Consider the following 5,932-nt stretch of genomic DNA (forward strand, 5'->3'; position numbering starts at 1 on the left):
CCCCCCCCCCCCCAAAAAAAAGAAAAAAAAAACATTGCAAATTTAGACTTTAAATTCTCAGGTGGAACGGCTTATGTGACATCACCCAAGGTACTGTTAAGCTTTGCTAAGGGTTTTAAGAACTAAAGTACCTTGCTGGTTCACCTACTCTTGGGTGTCTCTTTTATTTCATATTGTTGGAACTGTTGATATATTATACTGATATTGATATTGAGTGATCTTGTTGTGGGGCTGCTTTCTAGCTGTCTAGTAGGGAATCGACTCTACATTAGTCCCCCTTTGATGTGTCCCATCAGGAGTTCTCCTTACTCTTTTCTCTTGACACACTCTCACCCCTCTTATACTTCCATCATACCCTATTAATCAAATTATTATTAAAAAAAAAAACTGAGAACACAGGCCCCCCCCTCATTTAATTTTAACCAATGCAACCCAACTCACCACAAGCAGATCCCAATAAAAACATAAAATATCAAAACTAAATTCCCATAATTCAAATGAATAAGTTGATCTTTTGTTTGAAACAGGCTTAAGAAACAAGAAGAGCAGATTTAATTTTTTTTTAATAAAAATTAAAAAAAAAGAAGTATGAAAGCCAAGAACAAATTCAAGAAAAGCATAAATCAGTAGTCATTTCTAAATCATAGGTTCTAAGTTAGGAATCAAAGATCAGAGTGGCTGCTTAACAGGCCCAAATCTGAAATATATATATATATATATGTATATATATTTTATGACAAACCAGGGCTGAAAATAGGTATGCTGATTATTTGATTTTAGCAGTAGCCTGCAATGGGAAAGATAGGGAAAAGGATGTTGTCCAAAGAGAGAAGAAAGAGTGACAACCATAGGGATGAAGGGGAGAGAGGCGAGAGATAACTCAAAGAACATGATAGACGCAATTATATGCAATAAGAATAATTCATGTATAGATTGAAACCCAAGGCCAAGTTCTACATAATTACATAATTGCTGTTGGCTCTAATTACAATGAAACTATAAAATTTGACCATTCTGGTACTACTAATAACTAATCAAAAGGGTGCATATATATGTAAACAAAGTGGAACAAATGGCAGAATTTACCTAATTTTGGAGGATCTTAGCTTTTACTGTCCCCTGCAATACAGATAGAAAAAGTATTTGATTGGGAATCTCATCAAATCCCTTGGATCTGTTCAGGCATCTATTTGTCTCTACTGACTAGGCTTGTGCATTTAAATTGAAGTTGTTATAATGCACTGACAAATGGGAGGCATCTTAGGATGTTATTTCTCTTACCATTCTCCATTCCTGGAAGTGGATATTCTTGCTATGATTGCCAAACTTACACCCCTAAATGTTGCTGAGCTATAAGCATTCATCAACTTAATGGTTCAGAATGTGAGGAATGGTCAGAAGACCAACTCAACGTTCACAAAGGTGGCATGGGATAATATAAAAAGGGGAATGGAAGTCGAATTTAAGCAACCTTTTGGGAAGGAGTAACTCCATAATAAGATGAACAAATTACATGGTGACTACAATAGCTTCAAGGGTCTATTGGAAACAATGGGATTTGGCTGGGATTCAAATACTAGGACTGCTACCGCTGAAGATTCTGTGTGGGAGGGTGCTATTAAGGTATAACACACCTTTTGGTGTATAGTTGGATGATTCTATACTTCTTAACCAAAAAGTGTTTAATAATGCCTTCATTTTGGATTACAGGCAAACCCAACATGGACTAAATATAGAAGGCATAGTTTTTCATGATGGCCAGAGTTGTTAGAGATCTTCTCTGACTCAAGTGATGTGGAGATAGAGGTCTTTCGCAGTCCTCTGCTGCTACTTCAAGGACCACCAACTTGGGACTTGATCAAGATCACCTTGAGGAGACTAGTCATGAGGAGACTGATGTTGATGAAGAGGTCAACCCAACTACACCAAAGACGAGACTTGACAAAACGTTTACATATCGTAGGAAGAAGAGCCAATCAAGGTCCATTACCAACTCTGCCATGGATTTTAGGAAATTTGTGGCTTAGAGAATGGAGAAGTGTGCATCCACTACTAATTCCACAACAGTCCGACCTGCTTATCCTTTGATGGATGGACCACACAGTGTAATCAGTTGCCAGAAATTGTTGGACACTCTAGAAGATATTCTAGAAGAGTTGTATGTGATGGCTCAGCAAAAAATACACAGTGATGCTGCTTGGCAACTGTCATTCGTGGAAGTGATTCCGGAGAGGAGGATGTGGATGATAAAGCACTTGAAGTAATGCTTTTTATATGACTTTTATTTTACGTGGCTTTCTGGACAATGGGTTGAAGTTTTTTTTTTTTTTTTTGACTACTTGTTTAATGTTTTTATGTTTAATGACTTTTTCAGTACTTGGTCTTTGTGCCAACTTTGCTCATGGTTGTTTGAATGAATTTCCTTTTACTTTCATGTGTTTAATGTTTTTTTATCATGCTATATGGGTTATTCTCTACACTAGTTTGATGTAACCAATGAATCTAGTGTTAATTATAGTTATATCATTTGAGCCTAATAACAACCTCATAGGGTCATCAAGTGATGATGATGATATGATCATTAAACATCAATTTCAAAACCTGCTAAGTAACTATCAAATGAGAGAACCATGTCATGATAGTAGTTACACAAGAGTTGTAATGGTAGCAAAGGCACTCGCTGGACATTCAAACCTTTGCTACCGGGAGTTTAGAGTTGAAAGACTTGTCTTTCTCAACCTGCAGGATAGAATGATACATAGGGGATGGTTAGATGACAGTCATTTCATTTGAGTAGATGAGCAAGTAGCAATATTTCTTATTATAGTAGGTTAGGGCTTGAGTAATAGACAAGTCCAAATGAGATTCAATCAATTCGGACAGACGATTAGCGTTGTCTTCCATACAGTGTTACACACGATGCTTTAATTTTCAAATAAAACAATCAGACTACCAAATTTTCAAGTGGTTCCTCCAGAGATTGCCAACAACCCAAGGTTCTATCCATATTTTAAGGTAATCTCAATCTCCATATAAGTAGTTATGTTTTTTGTCAATGAAGTTCCGTTGTATAATACACATAACTTTAAATGCCTGTGTGAACCTTATATGATTGCATTGGTGCTATTGATGGCAAACATATCAGTGCCATCGTCCCTAGATTCGAGCAAACATGGTATCAAAATCGGAAGCTTTGATCACACAGAATGTTGTGTGTATGTTCATTTGATATGCGTTTCACGTTTGTGAATGTGGACTGGGAAGACAGTGCACATGATGTAAGGGTGTTTGAAGCAGCCAAAACAAATGATACCCTTGGGTTTCCTCATCCTCCACCAGGTATAATTAGTTGATTTATTATTTTGAGTTTTCTTTTCAATATAATTAGGATATTGAAAAGATAACTTATTATGTACGTGTTTCTATAATACTTGCAGGCAAATATTATGTTGTAGACTCGAATAACACAAATCAAATTGGGTATTTGACACCATTCCGAGGAGAAATGTATCACTTACAGGATTTTAGAGAGAATAGACTTAGACCTAGAACAAGGAAGGAGTTATTCAATCACAGACATTTAGAATGTAATTGAAAGAACATTTGGTGTTTTGAAAAATAGATTCCAAATTTTAAGGAATATGGAGGCCTATCATATTGATCAGGCAAGAATCGTAGTGGCTTGTTGTGGGGTCCATAATTACATCAAAGAACAGACAATTAAAGATGAGTTATTTAATGAGTACGAATGTGAATGGGCTATAGAAGACCATATGAATCCCGATACTTAGGAGTTTCATGTTTCTAAATCTAATACGACCCAGAGACAATCAGCTAGACAAATGTCTTTAGTACGCCTAACTATAGCCAATCATATGGCTATATCAAAGGAAATGACTTTGATTCCATTAGGTGGACCATAATATGTAAAGATTGTTGATTATGTTTTATATTTGTCTATTATTGAGTAATTTAATTGTATTTTGGAGGTACTTACCTTCTATGTGGATAATGTACTAGTATGTCTCTTTTTTAAATTACCAAGTTGTGGATGCATATAGTGTTTTATTTTTATTTTTTGTTCTTTTTTTTTTTTTTTTTTTTTTTTTTTTTTCTATTCATGATACTTTACGTATGCCAATGTAGTATTTGTGCTTGCCAAATATCTTCCAGTGACACTATAATGGCTAGATGCGAATTTATAAAGGATTGTGGAATAAGTTCACAACAAAACAAGATCCTAATATTGGTAGAGCGTACTTCAAATGTCCAAAACATAATGATTTTCTCACGTGGGTAGTTGAATTTAGAATATGTGATTGTGGGGAACGACAATGTAAGGTATGCGTCATGAAGATCGAAACAAACTATAGTTGTAGATTCTGGTGTTGCCAAAATCAATTGGGGTATAACTTTATCTCAAGACTGATGTATAGTTGCATAATTGTGAAAATTATTGTCCTAATACAGTTTAAATAACTTACAGGCCCAAGATCGAGGTTGCAAAATTTTCAGATGGATTTGTGCTGATAGCAATTCCTCTAGTACTCTTTGTAGCACACGTTCATTCGATTGTCGGGAACCTCTTACATTGAAACTCATTCATCTTTATCATCTCCATCCTCTGATTTTGTAAAGAGATATTTACAAAGAGCAATACAAGGCGAAGAGTAGAAGACAAGAATATTAAAAAGCGAGATTGAAGTCTTTGAGGAAAAGAGAAGGAAATTTACAGATATCCTTGATGCAGCTAACAAGGTGGACCTAAACAAAGGTGGCAGTTGGATCTTGTTGGAAATTAACTGTTGTTTAAGACATTTGATATATTGTGAATGTAATAACAATATAATGTTTTTTAGATTAATTTGTAATAGTTAAAAATGATGATGTACGATAAAGTGTGCAAGATTTTTCGGTTTTGAAAATGGTGTTGGACCAAAGGGTTATGATTTCCTTTTAAATTAAATAAAGATCATGTTTTATATTGTTTTAAACATTTTTTTCTGTAAGAAACGTTTTCAGAAATGGCTGTTATCAAATAGCAATGTGTGCAAAAAACGTTTCAAAAAACAAGTTTATCAAACATCCAAAAATCCGTTTCTGTTCCCAGAAACGTGAATTTATGTTTTTACTATTTATGGACACAGAAATGGCAGAAACGTTGTCAAGCAGTGCTTAACTTCCCTTTCACTTGTTTACACCTATAATGCTATTCCTATATGTTGCATTGTCAATCTGTAGTTGACCAAATCCATTCTCAACATTTAGTAGCTAGGATAGTATTATGATGCAAACTAGGATGACTATAAGATAAGTTGGTCCATTAGTAACAATCTCAAAAACCCATATCAACAAGTCTGAATGGGCTATTTTATCCATATATCTATGTTAACAATCCTTTTACAATCATTTATGCTTACTTATGCTTTTGGTTGTTCATTGTTACATAGAGAATGAGACTTCCACATATTTTGATATGAGTTCCTTTTATGCTAGCTTATGCTTTTGGTTATTCATTTTTTTGTTTTTATTTGTAGGATGGATCTTTTTACAATGTATTACCATTGTGAATGGAAGATAGATCATAAGCTAATTGATAGAGACAAGTATTAATACTTTAACTTCTTATGTGGCATATACAATACAGTATTGCACCACATTTGAGATGGGAAGTCTATCAAGTTTTCTTGTTAAGCTATACTACCAGGTGATATAGAAAAGATTGATACATGGAATGATGAATCTCTAATGCAAGTGTTCTCGATTTTTGAAGAGGTGAGGATCATCAGAGTCTATGTCAAATGTTAGAGAAATTGACAGTGTTTCTTCCAAGGTGAGGATTAATGATTATTCATTGAAAGTTATTGGTAGAGACACTCTAGGAACAGAGAAATGAGATATAGGATTCTACTTTTGGTAATGTACCAGTTAT

At 34.6% G+C, this 5,932-nt stretch overlaps 1 long non-coding RNA gene across 3 annotated transcripts in view; it reads left to right on the forward strand.

Annotated features, from left to right (window-relative positions):
• LOC122093425 overlaps positions 1–4,864 on the forward strand; it is a 13,595-nt gene extending 8,731 nt beyond the window's left edge. For 2 of the 3 annotated variants that reach the window (XR_006144443.1, XR_006144442.1), the window contains one exon: positions 4,487–4,864. This is a non-coding gene — a long non-coding RNA (uncharacterized LOC122093425). Of the gene's footprint in view, positions 1–1,710; positions 2,433–4,486 lie in introns of those variants that run through there. The other variant, XR_006144444.1, reaches the window with a different exon arrangement.
• The last annotated feature ends 1,068 nt before the right edge of the window (positions 4,865–5,932 follow it).

The sequence above is a fragment of the Macadamia integrifolia genome, chromosome 11, assembly GCF_013358625.1.
Source record: "Macadamia integrifolia cultivar HAES 741 chromosome 11, SCU_Mint_v3, whole genome shotgun sequence".
In the NCBI taxonomy this organism is placed as follows: Eukaryota; Viridiplantae; Streptophyta; class Magnoliopsida; order Proteales; family Proteaceae; genus Macadamia; species Macadamia integrifolia.